This window comes from Mirounga angustirostris, unplaced genomic scaffold, assembly GCF_029215605.1.
Source record: "Mirounga angustirostris isolate CCGP_5_RB_7025 unplaced genomic scaffold, mMirAng1.0.hap1 SCAF_14, whole genome shotgun sequence".
Classification (NCBI taxonomy): domain Eukaryota; kingdom Metazoa; phylum Chordata; class Mammalia; order Carnivora; family Phocidae; genus Mirounga; species Mirounga angustirostris.
Genome location: NW_026991722.1, coordinates 58,417,895 through 58,442,990, shown reverse-complemented (window position 1 = coordinate 58,442,990; position 25,096 = coordinate 58,417,895). Strand labels below are relative to the sequence as shown.

Sequence of the window (25,096 nt, the reverse complement as noted above, 5' to 3'; positions counted from 1 at the left end):
GTATATAGTCAATTGATTCTCAATAAAGGTTCCAAAGGAATTCATGGGGGAAAGAAAAGTCTTCAACAAGTAGTGTTGGATAACCATGTGAAAAAAAAAAAAAGAGACGCTCAACCACTCCATCACATCATACACAAAATGTAATTCATGATAAATTATACACGCAAAATTTAAAAGCTATTAACTGTAAAACTTCTAAAGAAAAACAGATTTTTGAGACATCGGGTTAAGAATTTCCCAGACAGGACCAGAAAACATTAACTGTAACATTAAAGGTGGAAAAATTGAACCTTATCAAAAGTAAAAACTTCTGCTCATTAAAAAACACTATTAGGAAAATGAATAGTCAAGCCAGTCTTGGAAAAGACATTTACAGAATATATATCTGACAAAAAACTTATATCCATAATATATAAAGAACTCCTTACAATTCAACAATAAAAAGACAATTCAGAGGGGAAAATGGGCAAAAGAGTTGAGCCAACAATTTACGAAGAAAAATATATGACTGGTCAAGAAGCCCATGAAAAAAGCTCCATCTCACTAAACACTGAAGAAATGCAAATTAAAACCATGGTGAGGGCGCCTGGGTGGCTCAGTTGGTTAAGCGACTGCCTTCGGCTCAGGTCATGATCCTGGAGTCCCTGGATCGAGTCCCGCATCGGGCTCCCTGCTCAGCAGGGAGTCTGCTTCTCCCTCTGACCCTCCCCCCTCTCATGTGCTCTCTCTCTCTGTCTCTCTCTCTCAAATAAATAAATAAAATCTTTAAAAAAAAAAAAAAAACCATGGTGAACTATGAAAAAACACCACCTAGAATGGCTAAAATTTAAATGGAATGAGATCATTCCCAACACTGGTGAACATGTGGGACACCAGGAAGTTTAATACATTGCTGGTGGGAATGTTAAGTTTAACCACTTTGGAAAAGCATTTGGCAGTATCTTTTGTTAAATCCTACTATATGACCTAGCAATTCCACTACTGAGTATTTACCCAAGAGAAATGGAAAGATATCCACAAAGACTTATGATCAGAGTAATTTTATTCATAAAAGCTAGAAACGTCTACATTTTCATCAACAAGAGACTAGATAAACTACAATATACTCATATTAGCATTTTTTAAAATATCAGCATTTTTTAGAAGGAACAAACTACTCATACACACAACAAAACAGATGAATCTCAAGTCAGCACACCTAGACACAAAAGATCACATAGTATGATTCTGTTTATATGAAGTTCTGAAACAAGGAAACTTACCTCTGTCAAAAGAATTTAAAACTGTGGTTGTGGGGGTGTGGGGCAGAAGCAGGCACTGAGGATAAAATAGCAGGAGAGAATTTTCTGGGTTGACAGCTATGTGCTATATCTTAACAGGCATGTGGGCTGTATGTATGTACACATTTGTTAAAACTTACTAAACTATATATTTTACTGAGTATCAATTATATCTCAATAAAATCTCTCAGAAGGGAGAAAAGCCATGGATGCTATATAGAGATGACTGTGACCATGAGCCATTAAAACATACAGATATTCCTTTTCAAATGTTGCTACTCCCACCTCTACCATAAACATCCCATCACCCTCATACCCCAAATCACTACAACAGGAATGTCTCTTTTAATCTTTCCTAAATGAAAGCCTGTGGCTGGTTCCTGTATAAAAGAGTAATTTCTCTCCAGAGAGAACTGCAGGTAAAAAAAATGGGTCTTTTTCGGCGCCTGGCTGGCTCAGTTGGTTAAGCAACTGCCTTCGGCTCAGATCATGATCCCAGAGTCCCGGGATCAAGTCCTGCGTCAGGCTCCCTGCTCAGCGGGGAGTCTGCTTCTCCCTCTGACCTCTCCCCTCTCATGCTCTTGCTCTTTTTCTCATTCTCTCTCTCTCTCAAATAAAATCTTTTTAAAAAATGGGTTTTTTTCATCACCACAGTTTTTAATGAAGAAACTTGTTTAAAACTGTAAAGGAAAAAATGGGCATGGGATGGCCAAATCTTAGCAGCAAAGTGGTTAAACAAATTGAAAATATTAATGCACAAACATTAAAATATTAAAGTATATATGTGGCATATAAAATACAGTACAGATGGAGGAGTTGCACTATACTAAAGGTAAACAACATTACTTCTGCAGTATCTGACAAGTACTAAGTTAAAAGTGGAAAGCACTTTTATGATAGTTATAATTGAAGCAAAAAAAAAAGTTTCATAAAACTAGACTCAAACTTAGCTAAACAGTGGCATAAAAACATTCACTTTTTCTCCAAAGAACTAGGATATACATTATTCTTAAAATAGTCTTGTACATGTAATAAGAATCACTCACCCATGCAAAAGGACAAAGTAATATAAGTAGGGAAGAAAGAAAGATTGCTAAATTAAAGTCTCCCAAAATAAGCTTTCAAGAGTAACTCTAATGGTTTATTAAACTTGACAATATCGACACAGAAAAAGACCTATTCCAGAAAACCAATAACCTGCTGAACTAGTTTACAAGTCAAACAAATTCAGCATTTTATAAATGTTCTTTATTCATAAATATCAAGCTAAAATTCAGAAGCAGCTTTTCCCTGTTTTTAGTTTTTAAAAATAAGCTGTAAACTAAGAGTCTCCAACCTAAACCTCTACAAGAGAATCCAAATACTGGCTCATTAATATATTACATACTGAACCTCTACCCAGTATTAACCTGCTATTTGGGAATGCCAAATTTTGTGAACAGTATCTGCACACACATTTTATTCTTCAAATGACACAGAAATTTTCTCAGAACTAAAGGACAAACCTTTATTACAAAAAGGGACTCTGGGCACCTGGGTGGCTCAGATGGTTAAGCAACTGCCTTTGGCTCAGGTCATGATCCTGGAGTCCCAGGATCAAGTCCCACATCGGGCTCCCTGCTCAGCAGGGAGTCTACTTCTCCCTCTGACCCTCCCCCCTCTCATGTGCCCTCGCTCTCTCTCTCTCATTCTCTAATAAATAAATAAATTCTAAAAAAAGGGGGAGGAGGGGTAGGGACTCTGCCTAATGCCCCAAGGCTTGGGTTGAAATTACAGTGGTCTACACAATCAGGACTTGGCTAACCAAGATCAGTGGCAAAATACCAGAAGCTGCCATCTCAGCTGATCTGAGATGGTATTCTTCTTCTTCTGTGACTGGTAAAATTACTTCAGCCTTGGGAAACTTTGATAAAACATAAAAAGAAAAATCCTAGGGAGGAAGACGCATAAGACTGTACAATGAAATTAAAATTCATCTGATTTGAGCACCTTTATTACTAGTTTAAAGTGAAAGTATAATAAAAATTATTTAAAGCTTAAAAAATAAAGGACAAGTGCTCAGATCACAAGAGACCACTAAGCACGCCACACCATAAATGAAGATACCCACACCAAAGCACATTATGAAGTTTTAGAGCACAATGGGATAGAAAGAGGATACTAAAATAGATTCCTCCAGGAAGAGCACTTACAAAGGATCAGGGACAACTTGCCAACAGGAACACAGGAAATTGAAAGAGAATAAAGGAAACAGCTTCTAAACTCTGAAAGAAAATTAGTTCCAACAACCATTCAAGCACATAGGTAGAATAAAGACATTTTCAGACACACAGTGTCACTTTCTCAAGAATCCCAATGATTTGAGTGCAACCTTGGAAAGCAGCAAAGGCAGCCCTGGGAAAAGCAGGCCTGTGACCAACCAGTGACACAGTTCACAGTGACACAGGAGGAAGAAGAGCTCCCGAGGACAGTGGGATTTATAGACCTCTGACCATGTGGAAAAGAATAGTAAGATCTGGTAAAGAGCTGCTGAAGCTTTTGGAATAAATCTGTCATAGAAATAGAATAGAAAAACAAATTAAAAATAAGAGATAACCATTAACCATTAGGAAAAGAAAAAAGTAGATAAGAAAATGAAATTGTAGTCTACTGCCTGGCTCAGCATTACATAATATTTGTCCAGTCAATGAACATTGATTCAATCAAACATTGTGATACACATGATTATATCAGAGGGCTAAAGGGAGGGAATTCAGGAAAGGCTATCAGACCTAAATCGTCGCCTACCATAACACCCAGTTAATACACCACAACTAAAACTGGTATCTTAAAAAAAAAAAAAAAGGCAGTTTAAGTATATCATTTAGAAATAAGGAAATAAATACCAAAAGAAATCACTAAAAGGAAAAAAATAAGACTGGGGGGTGCAAGAATGAGACAGGGTTTTACCAGGGTTTTACACTGTTTTTCAGTACTGTATTGGGGGGCCTCCAAGGTCACCCCACGGCCCCCATAACTCAGCACAGAGTCACACTCATGGCTGATATTTATTACATGAAAGGATACAAAGCAAAAACAGCAAAGGAAAAGGCAAGCAGAGAGTAGTCCAGGGGACACCCAGGCTCAAGCTTCCAAGAATCTTCCTGCAGTGGGGTCACAGAAACAAGCTGAACTCTTCTACAACAGTAACACGTGAAGTGCTGTCTGCCAGACAACTCCTGCCAGACAACTCCAAGGTCTTTGTGGAGCCTAGCATGTAGGAGAATTCCAGACTCCCAAAAAGAAAGCAGGTATTCAGCAGAAACCACGCTGCTTTTACCAACAGTAAGACACAGTAAGCCACTATTCTAATTTAGGAAAAGTTTTACATACTGTAGGAAACTTAACAGTCAAGTTCTCCAACACCAGCCAAGGACGGACAGTGCAGGCAGGTTTTCTATGGACAACAGTCTCTGCACGAGTACTATTTGATATCTTAAACTATCTTATGAATTTTTCTGATACAATTTTAAAACAAAAAACAAAAAAATTGGGTGTCTGGGTGGCTCAGTCAGTTGAGCATCTGCCTTCGGCTCAGGTCATAATCCCCGGGTCCTGGAATCAAGTCCCGCATCAGGCTCCCCTGCTCGGCGAGGAGTCTACTTCTCCCTCTGCCCCTCCCCCTGCTCATGCTCTCTCTCTCAAATAAATAAATCTTTAAGAAAAACTTTAAAAAATCATCTTACAAAAAGAATACTGCCAATCCTATTTTAAAATCAAATAAAAGGGGCACCTGGGGAGCTCAGTCAGTTAAGTGTCCGAGAATGATTTCAGCTCAGGTAATGATCTCAGGGTCCTGAGACTGAACCCCATGTTAGGCTCCATGCTCAGTGGGGAGTCTGCTTGAGATTCTCTCCTTCTGCCTCTCCCCCAACTTGCACACACATACATTCTCTCTCTCTAATAAATAAATTTTAAAAAAATTAAAAAGAAATAAAGAAAAAGGGATTTCTCTTAAAATACTAATATTATTGTCCAAGAAAAAAATGTTTTAAGTTTATCAACAAAATGGGACAGATATAATCCTTCAGATGAAGCAGATAAGGTTTAGCGTTCATATCATCAGCAGTGAATTTCCTCCCATGATAGTATGTTTGAGGTTTATGACCTGTGCCCAGGAAATGCAAACTAGTATTCACATTTACAGGCTTGACAACAATTTCTCATGCACGTCCCCACAGACCACTTGCCATCCAATTCAGCTGTTATATAATTAGTCCTTTAAAATCTACTAACATTTGTTTAGGCCTGTATTTAGTAGAGATTTTACTCTTTATGTGAGTTATTGTTTCTGTACCCTTCTTATATATTATCAGACTTAATCTCTAGTTTCTCATCCAAACAAACAAACATTTAATTAGAGTCCCACATGCCACTCACAGAAATTCGCTGAATGACATAGTGATTTCATGTTTTCCACTCAGCTTCCCAACATTCCCAGTGTCACTGATTAAAACAATATACCTAAGACAAGATATATGTGTAAAAGAAAATATAAAAATGTAAAATTCTGAAGTTCATTACAATGAAAATGAACATATGAATGCCTTTTCAATGCTGACATCTAACACACAACTAATGACAAGAAAACAAACTAAAGTTAGTTCGGGAAACTGACAATGCAATCTGTAAAATCAACCTCCAGATGAGACCAAAATCTGAAGACCATAAGACACAGATTCATAGGGTCGCCTGGGTGGCTCAGTCGTTAAGCGTCTGCCTTTGGCTCAGGTCATGATCCCAGGGTCCTGGGATGGAGCCCTGCATCGGGCTCCCTGCTCGGCAGGAAGCCTGCTTCTCCCTCTCCCACTCCCCCTGCTTGTGTTCCCTCTCTCGCTGTGTCTCTCTCTGTCAAATAAATAAATAAAATCTTTAAAAAAGAAAGAAAGAAACAGATTCATAAATACAGAGAACAAAACTAATGGGTGCCAGAGGGGAGAAGGGGAGGGGGATGGGCGGTTAAGCAAAATGGGTAAAGAGGAGTGGGCGGTACAGGCTTCCAATTATGGAGTGGATAAACCACAGGGATGAAAGGTACAGCATAGGGAATATAGTCAATGGTAGTTGTGTGGGGACAGATGGTAGCCACACTTGTGGTTAGCACTCTATAACATACAGACTGTGGAATCACTATACTGTACACCTGAAACTAATGTAACATTCTGTATCAACTAGACTTCAATATCAAAAATAATAATAAAAGAGCAAAGCTTTAAAGTGAAAGTGAAAGTTCAGACTCAGGATTAGAATGTCAGGTGTTGTTGAGGCGCTTGGGTGGCACAGTCGGTTAAGCGTCCCAACTCTTGGTTTCAGCTCAGATCATGACCTCAGGGTCCTGAGATTGAGTCCCCCCCCACCTTGGGCTCCTGCTGAGCGGGGAGTCTGCTCCCCCCCCCTCCCTTTGTTCCTCCTCCCACTCATGCACTCTCTAAAATAAATAAATAAATCTTAGGAAAAAAAGAAAGAATGTCAGGTGTTAGAAAATGAGCAGCCAAAATATATAGGAAATAATTCCACCTTCTGCCTCCAAGGTGAAAGACTGGGAAGGACACAATTCAGTCCTACATACCACTGTCCAAATCAAAGAGTATGTATGTTTACTAAGTATCACAGGAAAACCCACACTGGACTATTGTCTTTAAACAAAATCAAAAGTGCTATTACTAGCTGTCACTCTAATACAGAGGACAAAAAAGTTTTCTCATTTAAAAAATCATAATAAATATCATTCCGTACTCAACAGAGAAACAGAACATTTTTAAAGGATTGGTATAAAAAAAAATAATAAAAAATAAAAAAATAAAGGAATGGTATATTCTTGGGGGGTGGGGAGACAGGCCTCTTTCCTGCCACATTTCATAATCACATAATCTATTCTCAAGTAAATCTTTTTTTTTTTTTAAGATTTTATTTATTTATTTGACAGAGACAGCGAGAGCAGAAACACAAGCAGGGAGAGTGGGAGAGGGAGAAGCAGGCTTCCCGCTGAGCAGGGAGCCCGATGTGGGACTTGATCCCAGGACCCTGGGATCATGACCCGAGTGGAAGACAGACGCTTAACGACTGAGCCACCCAGGCGCCCCTCAAGTAAATCTTAAATGAGAACTCAACTGGAGAGTGGAAGGACCAACAAACTTTATTTAACAGTAACTTTTAAAATGCACACTACTGGGGGCACCTGGCTGGCTCAGTCAGTCAAAAGAGCATGCAACTCTTGATCTGGAGGTTGTGAGTTCAAGCCCCATGGTTCGGTACTAAACAAAACAAAACAAAAACAGAAACAAAACAAAGCAATAATCTTTTTTTTTTTTTTTTTTTTTACAAAGCAATAATCTTAAAATGCACACCACTGGTTACAATAGAAACTGGGCAGAAATATCTAGTCTATGGTTCCCAAACAGTGCACTGAGGCAGCCAGAGCATCATAAGTCAAGTCATACAGGAGCCATGGGGTATCTTCAATTTGAGATAAACAGTAGCACCCAACATCTGTCAGACACTGTACAAACTACTAGCTAAAAGAAGTTCAATTTCAACATTAGGTTGAGCGACATTCCTTTCAATGACATATCTTTGTGAAGTGGGATTTTGGGGAGTAGTTGCCACAATTTTTTTTAAGTACCATGTGAAAATCAACATGAGACAAGAAATGAGAGGGGTAATGTCCAATCTGATTACAAAGTATTACTATGTATAGTATCCAGCAGGCACAGGCAAACCATTAACTTTAATTTAAGAGTGAAATAAAAATATTATTTTCTCTTTCAATTTATATGTATTTGTTTTCAAATGTCTACTAAACTGTCATGACATAAATACACATTAAGTTGTGGGAATCTAACAACATAACTTAAAAGCACATGGAACTATTAGGTATTTCCATTAGGCTGACACCACGTCTAAGAGCAGGATATATACACAATGAGGCTGAAATATCATGTCATAAAAGAAAGTAAAAAGTTACGAAAGATGATTGGAATCAAGTCAAAAGAAAGGACCCAGAAGCCAACTGGAAGATGCTCCCACTGGCCAAAAATTAATAATTGCAACGAACTAAAATATATCAAGTATATTTAAATCCATGAGTTCATAATGATACTCAATAAAAGTCACTGGTCACTCTGGAGGATGCTAGAGAACCATCTCATTATATAGAATAGCTGGTAAATAAAGGGGAAAAAAATTTATTTTGAATTTCCTATACAAAGTGTTGATGCAACAAGTTTCTTTTGATCAAAACCTTCCAACTAATAAAGAAATGAAGGACTATCGCCAATTAACCAGCAATTTAAAAATGGATACTGGCAACGATTTTCAATGGCTGCTAAGATCTCACACAAAAAAAGAAAGAAACCACACCTTAATGTGCTCTCTGATAGATACACACACCAGCCTTGCAAAAATAAGCAAACAAAACCTTAAACTAATTGATTAAGACTCAAAATCTATAGGGTATAAAATTTAATTTAGTTTCTTTAGTTAATAATTTGCAAGAAAAAGAGAGGGGAAGAGGGGAGAGTGGGAGAGTGAATATAAATATTAAGAGACTTAAGACCAAGAATGAGAAGACAAGCCACAGACTGGAAAAAAATATTCATAAAAGACTACACTATAATAAAGGACTGTTAGGTACAAAGAACTCTTGAAACTCAACAATAAGAAAACAAGCCAATTTAAAAATCGGCAAAAGACCAGAAGACACCAAAGAAGATATATAAATGACAAACATGGAAAATGCTCCATATCATGTCACTAGGGAACTGTAAATTGATGAACCTGATAAAACAAATCTAGATTTTTAAAAAATTATTTTGCTTTAGGGGTGCCTGGGTGGCTCAGTCAGTTAAATGTCTGCCTTCGACTCAGGTCATGATCTCAGGGTTTTGGGATCAAGCCCTGCATCGGGCTCCCTGCTCAGTGGGGAGCCTGCTTCTCCCTCTGCCCCTCTCCCTGTTCATGGTCTGTTTCTCTCTCCCATATAAATAAATAAAATCTTTTAAAAAATTATTTTTCTTTAAAAAAATGTTCTTGTAACTACGTATGGGGATGGATGTTCATTAGGCTTCTTGTGATCATTTCGCAATGTATACAAATATGGAATCACTACATTGTACACCTGAAATAAATATAATGTTATATATCACTTATACCTCAATTTAAAAAAACTACCAAAAAAAGAACCATACCTATTAGAATGCCCAAAATCCAAAACACTGACAAAACCAAATGTTGGTAAGGGTATGGAGCAAAAGGAATTCTTATTCAGCGGTGGTGGGAATGCAAAATGGCAGTCACTTTGGAAAACAGCTTGGCAGTTTCCAATAAAACTAAAGCAATCACACTCCTTTGGTGTTTTGGTATTTACCGAAATGAGTTGACAGAACTTACAAACACACAAAAACATATACATAAGATGTTTATGGCAGCTGGGGCACCTGGGGGCTCAGTTGACTAAGCACTGGACTCTTGGTTTCAGCTCAGGTCATGATCATGCTCAGCATGGGGTCTGCTTGGGATTCTCTCTCCCCTCTCCCCCCCCGCCTTGCCCTCTGTCCCCATCCCCCTGCCCCCATTTGCACACACACACACTAGCTTTCTCTTGCCTTCTCTCTCTTAAAAAAAAAAAAAAAAGATGTTTATGGCAGCTAACTTAAGAGAATTACATTTATTCATAATTGCCAAAACTTAAAAGCAACCAAGATATCCTTTGGTAAGTGAACGGATAAACTGTGGTACATCCAGACAACAGAATTCAGTGCTAAAAATAAATGAGTAAAATCTTAAATGGAGGAAAAATTTTAAGTGCCTACTACTAAGTGAAAGAAGCCAATCTAAGAAGGCTACATACTGTACGGATTCCTATTAGACATTCTGGAAAAGGTAAAACTATGGAAACTGCTAAAAGATCAATGGTTGCTATGGCTGGTGGAGGAGGCAGGGAAGGAAGAACAGGCAGGGCACAAAGGACTTTTAGGGCAGTGAAAACACTGTGTGATACCATAATGACAGATACATGTCATTATGTATTTGTCCAAACCCAGAAAATGTACAACACCAAGAGTGGGCTTTAATATAACTATGGACTGGGTGATTATGATGTGTCAACGTAGCGTCATCAAGCATAACATGTACCACTCTGGTGGGGGGGGGCGGTGGGGGGGGTGCTGATAATGGGGGAGGCTATGCATGTGTGGGGGCAGGGGATATATGGGAAATCTTTCTATCTTCTGCTCAATTTTGCTCTGAACCTAAAACTGCTTTAAATTTTCTTTAAAAAAAAAAAAAAGTAATGTTAGGAAAACCTGAGGAAGCTAAATTTAATGTCATAATATACTCTTTAATATACAGTTAAAAGTATATTAATACTGAAATACCAAATAAGAGTATTATTTATATTCAGTAAATACCAAATAAGAGTATAAATATATATTAGATACACATTTAAGACTATAATATACTCATAATATACCTTTTCTTAAAATGCTAAACTTAAGTTGAAAAACTTAGATGGTATCTGCTGCTTTTCAACTGTTTGTTACCATACTAGTAGGATAACAAAATGGACCTCAATGAGCCTTTTCTCCAGTTTTATATTCACACTTGTTTCCCATAATTTTCCTAAGCAGAAAGTCAAAGTTCTTGATTCACTATTTCAACTTTAGAAGAAACTACTTAAAATTATCAACATCTTAAAATTACATCTATAATGTATGAATCTTCCTTACAAAGTCTTCTTCCCAGTATAGGGAAGGGGAGTTTTCTTTCCTCATCTTCCCCAGATCTCTTTTTTCTCTTTAGTAGCTCCTTATCCAACTATATTTATCTAAAGGCACCCATCACTGGCAAGTTGGTGAAACATTCTTACTTACGAAAAGGTTAAGAGGAAAGTCCTGGTCACACAACACTGTTTCTATAACTGACAAACACACCCCATTTTTAAACAATGGCAATAGTATGCAGTTTTATTCTCAAGTTGTCACAATATCTGCCTCTCAATTTTTAGTGCTTTTGAATTAATTTAATGTTCAATTCATAATGAACTGCCATACTTCATTACATCATGGTATTAGCTCTGAAAGCAATTCCAAATGAGTTTTACTAGTATTTTTGTTTTCAATAACCTTTTATGTAACAGCTTCACTTTTAAGTATTTATACAACTTTTCAAGGCAACCAGTTTTAAGGACTTCACTCAAATATAAATAGGCCTAGTACCTGGCACACAGCAAGTGCTCAACAAATACAGATTCCCTCACTCCATGTATTACAACTGTTTAGAATAGTGGAGTGCTTGTGTAGCTCAGTTGGTTGGGCAGCCAGCTCTTGATTTTGGCTCAGGTCATAATCTCAGGGTCATGAGACTGAGCTCTGCATTGAGCTCCTCGATTAGCCAGGAGTCTGCTTGGGATTCTTTCTCTCCCTCTCCCCCTGCCCCTCACCACTGCATGCTCTCTCTAAAATAAATAAATCTTTAAAAAACAAACAAACAAAAAAAACACCTGTTTAGAATAGGATGTATACACACTTAGGAGCACCTGGGTGGCTCAGTCGACTGGGTCACCTACCTGTGATTTCAGCTCAGGTCGTGATCTCAGGGCCATAGGATCCAGCCCTGCGTCAGGCTCCAGGCTCAGTGTGGAGTCTGCTTGAGATTCTCTCTCTCCCTCTGCCCCTCCTCCTGCTCATGCATGCACACTCTCTCTCTTTAAAATAAATAAAATCTTTTTTAAAAGTATACATATTTATACATACAACTTTCTTTGTATGTGTATAAAACATGTCTGCAAGAACATAAAAGAAATGCTATTCCTTTGGTAGTATCTTTTAATGGCTGAGAAAAACACAATTGTATTATCACCCAGGCCCCCTTCTCTCTGTAAGGAAACTGGGAAATATCCTGATGGAGAGAGAATTTGGTAAATAGGAAGTATATGGGCTCTGGAGTCTGAGAGATGATCTGGATTCAAATCTTAGCTCTGTCTGGAACATAGCTATGGGTTTTAACTGAATGCCATCACCTTTCAGGGACCAAATTTCCTTATCCGTACAAAGCAATGTTGACATCTGGCAAGGCATTGCCAAGATTAAATAAAATGAAATCCTTCATATCCAGTAGGTACTCAGTAAGCAGTAATATTAGCCAATATTTAATTGTGCTAAAAAAGCAAGAGCATAAAGATGTCTGGACAAAGCTTGAGATTTTCTAAACTGTATTTCTCCCCCTTACAAGACTATGAAAAACAAAACTTTTTCTGCCTTTTCTCTTTGATTGTCCATTTGAAAACCCTTCAAAAAATCTTAAGTACATTTTTAAAACATCATAAATTCTTTCATAGTTTTATTACAAATCATTAACATTTTTAAAAAGATTTTGAGAGAGACAGTAAGCACAAATGCACAAGCAGGGGGCAGGGGGGAGGGAGAGAGAGAAAATCTCAAGCAGACTCCCCGCTAAGCACCAAGCCCAACATAGAACTCGATCTCATGACCCTGAGATCATGACCTGAGCTGAAAGCAAGAGTCAGATGCTTAACTGACTGAGCCACCCAGGCACCCCATCATAAACAAATTTAAAAAGCCACGAAGAAACTTGGAAAAAAAATACTGGCACTAGACATGGCAAATATATATATTTTTTTAATTATTTACTTGAGAGAGAGTGCACAAACGGGGGCGGGGGAGGGAGAGAGAAATCCAGGAGACTCCCCACTGAGTGCAGAGCCTGTCACAGGGCTCAATCTCACAACCCTGAGACCACGACCTGAGCTGAAATCAAGAATCGGACACCCAACTGAGCCACCCAGGCGCCCCCTAGAACATGACAAATACTTTATAAAATTTTCTTAAAAAAAAAAAAAAAAGATAGAACATATAAACACAAAATACACAAAAAAGACATTTTAAAAATGGAGGTGCCTGGGTGGCTCAATTAAGCATCTGACTCTTGATTTTGGCTCAGGTCATCATCTCAGGGTTGTGAGATCAAGCCCCACATCAGGCTCCATGCACAGGGGGTAATCTGCCTAAGATTCTCTCTCTCTCCCTCTCCCTCCATCCCTACCCCCCACTCTCTCTTGCTCTCTAAAATAAATAAATAAATCTTTTTTAAAAAGATATTTTAAAAATGAAGGAATAGGAAATTAAAGAGATACTCTTTTTCAACCACAAATTTCCTGAAGGTGAACAAGTCTAATACCCAATAATGGAAAGGTGAAGACACTACTGGTAAAAGTGTAAACTGATACATTTAAAAGGGCAATTTAGCAAAACCTATCAAAAACTAATATTCTCACCTTGCAATTCCACTGTCAAAACCTTATCCTTGAATACACAAAGTAAGCAAAAATGTAATTAAAGGGTGCTTATTGTAGTGTTTACTAACAGCCAGAAAACCTTTATTTATATTGCATCTCTTTAAGCACTTAAAATCCTTGAAAAATAAAGCACTGAGAAAGAGAATATACTGACCCACTGTATGCTACGTGAAATATGAAATTCACTTGAACTATATTAATACAGGTAGCCTAAAAACAAGTGTAGTATGATAAACAGATGGAGTAATGTTGGCAAAATGCTGGCACAAGAAACAGCAAAAGCAACTGAAAACTGCCAGAATCAACTTTTCCAGAACACCAGAAACTAACCAAAAGCTTGTAGCAATCCAAGGGGTACTGATTCAAGAAAAACAGCTAAATCTTGGTAAGAACATAGAGCTTTGTGGCATTTAACTTACTCTCGTCCTATCCTGGGCTCCCCAGCTCAGTGGTGGCTGTGAAAACAACAGCCCACATTCCTAGTACTGGTAGAGCGAAACAAATCTCATTTACAAACAAACTGAAATCATTTGTTTTACCAATCTAATGGCTCCCTGGAAGATGTGTGAAAAAGTCTTGCTTTAACTCACCTAATGCTGCTAACTCAGACTTCCCCCAAGCTAAAGCCACTACTATAGGACACAAAGGATGTTTGTTAAAAACATATACAAGCAGACGTTTTCTGCGCTTGCTGCCTGACACAATGAATAACAGTTGGTGCAAACAAACTGACCAAAAACCTTGGGAAGAAAGGCTGGGCAATGAGATATTTTGAGAAATAAGGACCTTGAACAGCTTCAACAGATTTCTGGGAATCTAGGACACAACATGTATGCCTAGGGCTGTGCACATGCCCAGAAATTTTGCCAGCTGTTGGTTGACAGTTTTTTTCTTTCAGGACTTTAATATGTCATCCCACCACCTCCTGGCCTCTTATGGTTTCTGCTAAGAAGTCGGAACAGTCAGCTGTTAAATGATACTGAGGATTCCTTGTATGTGAGGAGTCACTTCACTCCTGCTTCTTTCAAGATTCTCTCTTTGTCTTTGTCTTTCAACTGTTTGATTAAGATTCTCGGCGTGGATTTCACTGAGTTTATCCTACCCAAGAAGTCCCTAGACTCTCACTTCTGGGTGAGCTTGACCTCTATACAAACAGTAAATTAAGGCTAACCAGAGTTGTAAAGTGGCTGAGTGCTCAGGGAATAAAATATTCCAACATAAGCACAACACCCTTCTGAAGACACTGGGAGACATTTTTGGTACCAAATGTTTAAGGAAATACCTGTCCAATCATTAGCTGACAGAACACAGACACAAACTTTGATGGGCACACATGACAAAGAATGTATACTTTACAAAACTAGTTCAGAAAAGTTCTTAAACAAACTAACAACAGCTACAACAAGCAGCCACATCTCTGGGGAAAGAGGAGCCTAATTTCCACAGCTACCATATTGTAATACTCAAAATGTCCAATTTCAACAAAAATTACATGCCTGTAAAGAAACAAGAAGGAAGAGCCCATACACAGGAGAAAAGATCAATCACTAGAAACTCTCCCTAAGGAATCCCAGACATTATACTTACTGGACAACGACTTTAAATCTGTTTTAAGTATGTTCAAAAACAAAAGGAAATTATGTCTAAAGAACTAAAGGAAAGCGTAAGAACTCTGTCTCACCAGATGAAGAATATTAATAAAGAGATAGAAATTATTTTTAAAACAATCAAATAGAAATCCTGGAGTTAAAAAGTATAACTGAAATGAAAAATTCACTGCACAGGCTCAACAGCAGATCTGAGAAGGCAGGACAAAGAACCAGTGATCTTAAAGATAGGTCAACTGAAATATATCAGCCTGGGGATTGGACATAAAAATTAATGGAGAAAATATAAGAGAGCCTAAGAGATTTGTGGGATACCATCTGGCACACCAAGCATAATGGCAGTCCCAAAAGGAGAGGAGAGAGAGGAAAGAGCAGAAATATTTGAAGAAATAGTGGCTAAAAATGTCTCAAACTTAATGAAATATATTAATCTATATATCCAAGAAGTTCACCAAACTCCAAGCAGAAGAAATTCAATGAAATTCACACTGAGGCACATCTTCATCAAACAGTTCAAAGACAGAGAATCTTGAAAGAAGCAAGAAGGAAGTGACTCATCACATACAAGGGATCCTCACAATATCATTAACAGCTGACTTCTCATCAGAAACCATAAAGGCCAGAAGACAGTGGAATGACATAATCAAAGTACTGGAAGGAAAAAACACTGTCGAGTCTCAGGGTCATGAGAATCTTTATCTTGTAAAATTATCGTTCAAAATTGAACGAAAAAAAATACATTCTCAGAGGAAGAAAATCTGAATGAATTCATTGCTAATGGATCTATCCTACAAGAAATGCTAAAGTGAGTCCTTCATGCTGAAATGAAAAGGACACTAGACAGTAATTAACTTGAATCCACATGTAGAAATAAAGAACACTGGTAAAAGTAACTACATAGGTAAATATAAAAGACACATCAATTTCAAAAGACAGTATAAATGTATTTTCCAGGGCGCCTGGGTGGCTCAGTCAGTTAAGTGTCTCACTTCAGCTGAGGTCATGATCTCAGGGTCCTGGGATCAAGCCCTGCATTGGGCTCCCTGTCAGCCAGGAGTCTGCTTGTCCCTCTCCCTCTGCCTCTGCCCCAACTTGTGCACGCATGCATGCTCTCTCTCTCAAATAAAATCTTTAAAAAATTTTTTAAAATGTATTTTTTGTTTGTATCTCTTTTCTCCTTTCTGATTTGAATGACAACTGCATAAAGCAACAATTTTAAATCAGATGGGCATACAATGTATAAAGACACAACTTGTGACAAAAGCACCATAAGGGTGAGTGGAGCTATAGGAGTACAGTTTTTATACACTATTGAAATTAAACTGGTATTAACCTGAACCAGACTATTACAAATTAAAATGTTAATTGTAATCCCAGGGCAACCACTAAGAAATAACTCAAAAATATATAGTAAATAAGATATAAGGTATTAAAATACACTGCAAAGAAACATAGAAGGTAGTAACGGAAGAACTGAAGAATAAAAAAGATATAAAATATATAGAAGACAAACCACAATAGGCCTGAAGTTCCTCCTAATCAGTAGTTACTTTAAAGGTAAATAAGTTAAATTCCCAAAATGAAAAAGCAGATAGTGGCAAAACGTTTTTGTTTTTGTTTTTTTTTAAAAAGATCCAACTATATGTTGCCCACAGGAGGCTCAAGTTCTAATAGACGAGTTGAAAGTAAAAGGGTGGGGGTGCCTGGGTGGCTCAGTCAGCTGAGCGTCTGCCTTTGCCTTGGGTCATGATCCCACAGTCCTGGGACTGAACCCTGCATCAGGGTCCCTGCTCAGCACGGAGTCTGCTTCTCCCTCTCTGTCTGACCCTCCCCACTGCTCGTGCTTTCATGTGCTCTTTCTCTCTCAAATGAATAAATAAAAAATCTTTAAAAATTAAATTTAAAAAAGAAAGTAAAAGGATGGAAAAAGATACTTCATGCAATCAGTAACCAAAAGAGAGCTGGGATGATTGACTATACTAATACCAAACAAAATAAACTTTAGGACAAAATTTATTACAAGAGACAAAGAATATTACATAATAATAAAAGGGTAGGTGTGTCAACAAGATAACAATTAAAAATGTATATGCACCTAATAACATACCCCTAAAAGACATGGAACAAAAACCTGACTAAATTGAAAGGAGAAGCAGTTCAACAATAGTTGAAGACTTCAATATCCCCCTTTTGATAATGGACAGACCAACTAGACAGAACACCAAAAAGGAAAGAGAAGACTTGAACAATACTTTAAACAAACTAGACCTAACAGACATCTACAGAACACTCCACTCAACAACAGCATAAAAAAACAGATTCATCTCAAGTGCACTGGAACATTCTTCAACACAGATCATATGTTAGGCCACAAACAAACCTGAATAAAGTTTACAAGATTGAAAGCACACAAAGTTATGTTCTCTGACCACAATGAAATGACACTGAAAATCAATAATAGAAATGTTTTAATTAAAAAATATGCAGAAATATTAACAAACATTTGACAGAACATCTGACAAACTATGGATAGAAGGCAACTGATAGAGGGCATCAGTGACAAACCCACAGTTAACATTACAGTTAATGGTGAAAGACTGCAAGCTTTCCTCCTAAGACCAGGAACAAGACAAAGAGGTTTGCCCCTGTCACTTCTATTCAACACTGAGCTGGAAGTTCAAGCAATGGCAATTATGAAAAAAAATTAATTAATAAAATGCATGCAGGGGCGCATGGGTGGCTCAACTGGTTAAGCATCTGCCTTCAGCTCAGGTCATGATCTCCGGGTCCTGGGATCAAGCCCCCATCGGGCTCCCTGCTCAGCAGGGAGTCTGCTCCCTCTCCCCCCTGCACCCGTTCATGTGCATGCTCTCTCTCCGTTATATGAATAAATAAAATCTTTAAAATAAAATAAAATGCATTCACATTGGAAAGGAAGAAGTAAAACTGTCTCTATTCATTCACAGATGACATGATCTTACACAGAAAACCCGTAAGAATATACTAGGAAATTATTAGAGCTAATGAGTTTCACAAAATTATAGGATACAAGATGAAGACAGAAAATAAACTACATATCCACACACTAGAACCAAACATTCCAAAAATGAAATTAAAGAAAAAAAAATTCCATTTGCAAGGGTAAAAGGTACAACATAGAGATTACAGCCTTTTCACAGATTGAAAGTAGCAAAGTATTGCTGTAACTCAAAGGGATATATAGACTCAATGTAAACTCTTATCAAATTTCAACAATCTCTTTTGCAGAAATGGAAAAGTTGATCCTCAGTTTAATATGGAATTGCAACGGGCCCTAAATAGCCACACACAAAAAATAAAAAGAACAGAGTTGGAAGACTCACACTTCCTGATTTCAAAAGGTACTACAAAACTAGAGTAACCAAAACAATGTGGTACTGGCATTAGTGTAAACATATAGACCTATAGAATCGATTTGAGAGTCCAGAAATAAACCCAAACATCTATGGTCAACTGATTATCAACAAGGGTGTCAAGACTATTCAATGGGAAAAGAATGGTCATTTCAACAGATGGGGATGAAACAACTGGATTTCCACAAGCAAGAAAATGGACCCATACCTCAGAACAAAAGTTCACTCAAAATGAATCAACACCCAAATATAAACACTAAAACCAAAAAACTTTTAGAAGAGTACAGCGTGAATTTTCAGATCCTTGGATTTGACAATGAATTCTTAGATATGACACGAAATCATGAGTAACGAAAGAAAAAAATGGAAAAACTGTATTTCATCAAAATTTAAAAATTTTGTACATCAGAGGGTATTATCAAGAAAGTAAAAAGGGAACCTAAAGAATGGAAGAAAATATTTGCACATCATATTCTGATAAGGGTCTAACATCCAGAATATATAAAGGAACTCTTAAAACTCAACAACAAAAAGACAACCACCCAATTTTAGGGGTTTAGGGCAAAGAACCTGAATAGATATTTTTCCAAAGAAGACAGACAAATGGCCAACAAGCACATGAAAAGATGGTCATCATCATCAAATCAAACCCACCATGAGATACCAATTCACACCCACTAGAACAGCTAAAATTTTAAAAGCCAGAAAATAACAAGTGTTGGTGAAGATGTGGAGATATCACAATCCTTACACTGCATAATGAAATGGTGCAGTTGCTTTGGGAAACAGTTTGGCAGTTCCTCAAAATGTTAAAACATAAGAGTAGCCATATGATCCAGCAATTCTATTCCTTGGTATACACCTAGGAGCAACATACATCCATACAAAAACTTGCACATGAATATTCATATCAGCATTACTCACAAAAGCCATAAAGTAGAAACAACTCAAATAGTCATCAACTGATCAATGGATAAACAAAACATGGTGTAACCAGGCAATGAAAGATTATTTGGCAATAAAAAGACATGAAGTCCTGACATATGCTATAATATGGATAAACCCTGAAAACATTATACTGAGTAAAGGAAGTCAGTCACAAATGATCATATATGTGATTCCATGTATATGAAATGTCCAGAAGAGGCAAATCCAGAGACAGGAGATGATCAGTGGCTGCTAATGGGTTGGAAGAGAGGGAATGGTGAGTGATTGAAAATGAGTAAAAGGTTTCTTTTTTGAGGTAATGAAAACGTTCTAGAGTTGACTGTGGAGATGGCTGCACAATTCTGTGAATATACTAAAAACCACTGAATTGTACACTTTAAGAGGATGAATTTTACATTATATAAAGTACATTTCAATTAAACTGTCATAAGAAAAAAGCAGGTTCAAGTCTTTGGCATGTTAAAAATCGCTCTCTTAACCCTTTTTACCATCTAACACCTCTTTCCATTCTTCTCTTCACAGCTAAGATTTGTTTATTCTTAAACTAATCCACATTTTCTTTCTTCACTCTCTGATCTCCCATTAACTTCTCAATTCAAAGAAACTAGCTCCTTCCCCAAATGGCAGCATTAGGTAGAATGTTACAAACTTGCTCTTACTTAGTTATCAAATTCAACAGACTCCTAATAATCCTTGTCTTATTCAACTTCTCAAAGCATCTGAAGTATCGCTTCCTTTTTAAAAAATTTTTATTTTTTTCTGGAGTTGGTTGTGAAGGATAGCTTCCTTTTGAAATGATTCCATTTTGGCTTCTATGACATTTTCTCATGATTTCTCTGCATCTCTAAACACATAGGAATTTCCCTTTCCAGGTCTTCCTCAATTTGGCTTTAAATGTTCTCCACTGGGGCGCCTGAGTGGCTCAGGCGTTAAGCGTCTGCCTTCGACTCAGGTCGTGATCCCAGGGTCCTGGGATCGAGCCCCACACTGGGCTCCCTGCTCCACGGGGAAGCCTGCTTCTCCCTCTCCCACTCCCCCTGCTTGTGCTCCCTCTCTCGCTATGTCTCTTTCTGTCAAATAAATAAATAAAATTTTTAAATAAATAAATAAATGTTCTCCATTGTCTATTTTCAGAACTAGTCTCCATCAGTAAACTCTTCCTACATGGTATCACGTAAATCAAAGGTTTCAGCTACTACCTATAATATAGCCTGCTGACTCTCATAGCAAGACCTCTCTCTTCGACTCCAAACCCACACCCAACTCTGTAGCTAATGTTTCCACCTGGATGTTTCATAGACTACTCCCACTCGATAGATCCAAAAGCTAAAATACTTTTACTCCCCAAGCTTGCTCCTCTTCCTCTGTCTCAGTAGAGTTGACCCTTGAACAACATGGGTTTGAGCTCTGTGGGGCTACTCAGATGTGGTCTTTTTTCAATAAATACAGTACTGTACTGTAAACATACTTTTTCTTCCTTATGATTTCAGTAACATTTTCTTTTCTCTAGCTTTACTGTAAGAACACATATAATACATATAACATATAAAATATGTGTTAATTGACTTTATCTGTAGGGCTTCCAGTCAACAGTAGTTGAGTAGTTAAGTTTTGGGGGTGGTTAAAAGTTATACATGGATTTTAGACTGCAAGAGGGGTCAGCACCCCTAACCCCCACATTGTTCAAGGGTCAACTGTACTCTACCATTGTCTATTCAATGACCCAAGTTAAAATCCAATTGTAACTGAATCCTATGGATCCTACCTTCTAAATGTTTTTGTACTGTTTGTACTGTACTGTTAACCTACCCCTTTGTATCTCCACGACTCTTAGTTTAGGGCCTTGTCATCTCAATTATTACAAAAACTCCTAACCAGTCTTTCTGCACCCTGCCTCATCTTCCCTCCATCCCTTCTGAAATCTGCACTCTACAATACCAGAATGATCTAAGAGGAAAACCTTATCATGACTCTTTCCTGATTAAAATTCATAAACTCTATTATTACCTATAGGGAAAAAATTCTAGAATCCTTAGAATGTCATGCAATACTCAAGGACCGATCTGTGCAGCCTCATGTGCTACTTACCACCATAAACCCAATGTTAAAGTTGCAGAGAACAACTTCCAGCTCTGCAAAGTGTTCCATGCTCTCTCTAATCACATCCAGCATTCCTTCTGCCTTAAGTTCGTTTCCCTCATTTTCTTTTTTTCTTTTTAAGATTTTATTTATTTCTTTGACAGAGAGCGAGAGAGCACAAGCAGGGGGAACTGCAGAGGGAGAGGGAGAAACAGACTTCCTGCTGAGCAGGGAGCCCAATGTGGGGCTTGAACCCAGGACCCTGGGATCATGACCTGAGTGCTTAACCAATTGAGCCACCCAGGCGCCCCTTGTTTCCCTCATTTTCTGCCTCAGTCATGCCTAAACCTTCAAGTTTAAGGACATAAAGCATTAAGTACCTAATGTGACACACAGCAGGGAGTTAAAATGGGCTGAGCTGGCTTAGGCTTCTGTTTTCTTTAACCTGTCTCAGTGACTTGTATTTGCTTCCAAGATAAAAGTTGAAACTACTTCAACTGTGCGTAAGACTATCCATAATTTGGCCCCTGCCTACTAGCTACACCTGCAGATCCTACAACTCATTATGGAGGCTTAGACTCCTGTGCTTCTGTTCACACTGTTCCTTCAACCTAACTGTTTTCATCCCCTCCTATACATATTTTCCTTACCACCGCCACCTTCCTCAATCTCTCCTTCTCTTCCCTTAGGAAACTGATCACTATCTCCTTTGTACACCCTCTATACCCCCATACTTTCTCTCCAAAGTAATCTTAAAAACATATTGTACTTGAGAACAGTTCAAGTAAGAGATAAAGCCTTATCACCCAGAAAGCAGGGTCACTGCCTAATCCATCTGTAAGTTCTCTTCACCCGGCATAGTACCTGCTATAGAGTAACTCCTCTATACTAACTAAATGACCTGCATTCTTCCTCGTTCCTTCCACATATACGAACTTAAGTTTCTATCAGGAATTTTCTTTCAAAAAAGAAAGAACACACTTTTGGGTTATGTTCAAGCCCAGTCTCCCCTGGCCAAGCAAACATCTGTGCAAATACAAGTGTACAAATTAAAGTTAATATTCATTTTCTGATAACACTTCTAGTTTCCTAAATTAGATCTAAAATGAGAGATACTATTTTGAAGAGAGAGCAAATTATGTCATATTGCTTCAAGATACTTTGTTCAAAGAATTACTTCTCAGTGGTTCCTGTTAAACTAGTCTACCCCACTTAAATCTATGGGTCACTCAGAAAAGTGGGAACCACTCTAACTTCCTTCCTACCTCTCCTACTGCCAGTACAGTTTACAGCAATTACTCATTTTCAGAAACACTCAGAAAGGAACTATCAAATCACCAAGACAACTAGGAAGGCATCAAGTGAGGTTACTTTTATTACTCACAGTCCCATTTTTTCATTTAGAAGTGCTGCCTCCATAATCACCAAACCAAAAGTGAGCTTGCTCCTTATCACCACTTAAATACTTTATGAAAACTGCCAAGTATGATGGAATGCTACGGAAAGTGCTGCAGCATGTGAACATGCCCACTCCACTCTACAAACCATTCAGTGAAAGCTTTTCTAATGAGGCTAGATGGTGGGTGAACTGCATCCAAACGACTGTACTCCTACAATACACATTCAAAATATCTCGAGTTAACATTTTAATTATTTTCAAGAACTCTACTAGGCCTTAGAGGAAACAAGCTGCTTGGTCAAGAGGGAGGCTCTGAAGTAATGAATCCCAAAACTCGAAACACCGTAATTATTTCAGGTTAAGACTTGGGGTGTGGAATATTTTGTAAAACCTGTTTCACTCTCATAACGATAAATTTTTAAAAAGAAAAAAGGTGACCTCAATAAGAACATTTTGGCACAAGCATACTTGAAAATGAGTTGTAAAAAGAATTCTCAACTCCAGGATCTGTTCGTCCATTCGCAATGAAACCTGAACGAAAGACCGCAGCACCCAAAGGAGCCCCACTGCTTCCGTACCAGCGGTGGGAAACATCAAGAACCTTTTCCTCGTCCACTGGGCAAGTCCTGGAGACGGGTAAATATTCCGGGTGCGATTTAAAAAAAATAGTGATTATATAAAAGATAGAGTCCCCTCTCCTCCTTTCCGGTGCCCAAGAGCTGCCCTAAGGCCTGGAGACTCAAGTGGGGAGGGGCCCGGTTCCCGACTCTCCTCCTCCGGACCCCGAGAGCACCAAATCACAAATGCGGATGCCACGAGGGAAGCCCGGCTGGCAAGTGGGAGGAACGGCCGGCAACGGGGCGAGAACTGGGGAGAAGCCTGCCCGGGATGAACCCGCACTCGGGGCAGCCACGCCCCCCACCCCCAACTCCAGCTCCGCGCGCGGCGAGCGCCCAGCCCCGCAAGATGCCTGACAGACGTCGCTGCGAGGTGGGTGCGCAGAGGGCTCCCCGGGCACGCGATGGGCACCGCTACGACCCCCGCACGCCACCGCTGACCGCCACTGACCTGTGCCTGCCGCCGCGCGACAACCCGCCCCCGCCGCAGCCGCCGCCTCCGCCTCCTCGCGCTCACGGTACCGCCGCAGCCACCGTAGACGCCTCCTGCGCTGTGCCCCTAGCCGGCCTCGGGCGCCCCATTCCCACCCCGCCCCAGCCTCCGCCTGTTTACAATGATTGGGACAGAACGCGACGAGCCGGCCCAACGCGCACGCGCATTCCCTCCTCCCGCCGCTGCCGGCTTCCCGGGTCCTCCTCTCTGGGCTGACGGCTAAAGCCGTCAAGGGCAAACGCCCTGTGCCCTCGCGCGCAGCACGCTGGGAGGCGTAGTTCTCGGGCGCCCATCGCCCAGTTTACGTGAGGGCCCTTCGTCGAGGAAGGACACTACAACACCCAGGAAGCACCGTGATTCCTTCGGCCCAGAAGCTCGCTGAGGATACTGAGGGAGCACGCGAGAGAATGCGCCGCGCTAGTGCTCAGCGGGCGCCTGCGCAGTTCCTGGTCTTGGGGGACTGGGTGGGATATAACACCTACCCCGAGCAAGTTAACAGTGAAGACTGCTGGAAGGCATCGCCTGCGGTGGTCTTGAGAAAGGAAAGAGCTTTCCTCTCCACGTTCTAGCCGGCTGCTCCTCAGCTCCCGAAGTGCAGATCTTTTGTGCCAGCAGGCTTCGGTCGTCCTAACCAGTTAAACCAGCCTAGGAGGCCGGCCCAGCCTACCGCTGGGTGGGGCATCTTCCCAGTCTTGGACTGGGTGGGGAATCTTTTGCTTGGGGTGGGGACTTTTGCTGTGGGCTTTCGTTAAAGGAAGCGCCTAGGGCCTCGGAGGAGAAACTTGCATAGAACTCTGTGTCGGGAGCCTGCTGAGAATTCCTAAAATGGGTGTTGACAAGGGCCAGCCCCTGGTTCGAGCTGGGGTGTGGGGCTGTCTTCCACCGCCCTCTCTGGCTCAATAATTGCAAAGGAACACCTGAAATAGAAC

At 39.4% G+C, this 25,096-nt stretch overlaps 1 protein-coding gene across 4 annotated transcripts in view; it reads right to left on the bottom strand.

Moving 5' to 3' along the window:
• Positions 1 to 24,807, bottom strand: part of RALBP1 (ralA binding protein 1) — a 66,214-nt gene extending 41,407 nt beyond the window's left edge. The window contains exon 1 of one of the 4 annotated variants that reach the window (XM_064577919.1): positions 24,650 to 24,807. The gene's annotated coding sequence lies outside the window, so the exon portion shown is untranslated. Of the gene's footprint in view, positions 1 to 11,883; positions 12,022 to 24,125; positions 24,283 to 24,649 lie in introns of those variants that run through there. The other 3 variants (XM_064577922.1, XM_064577918.1, XM_064577920.1) reach the window with 3 other exon arrangements.
• Between the last annotated feature and the right edge of the window lie 289 nt (positions 24,808 to 25,096).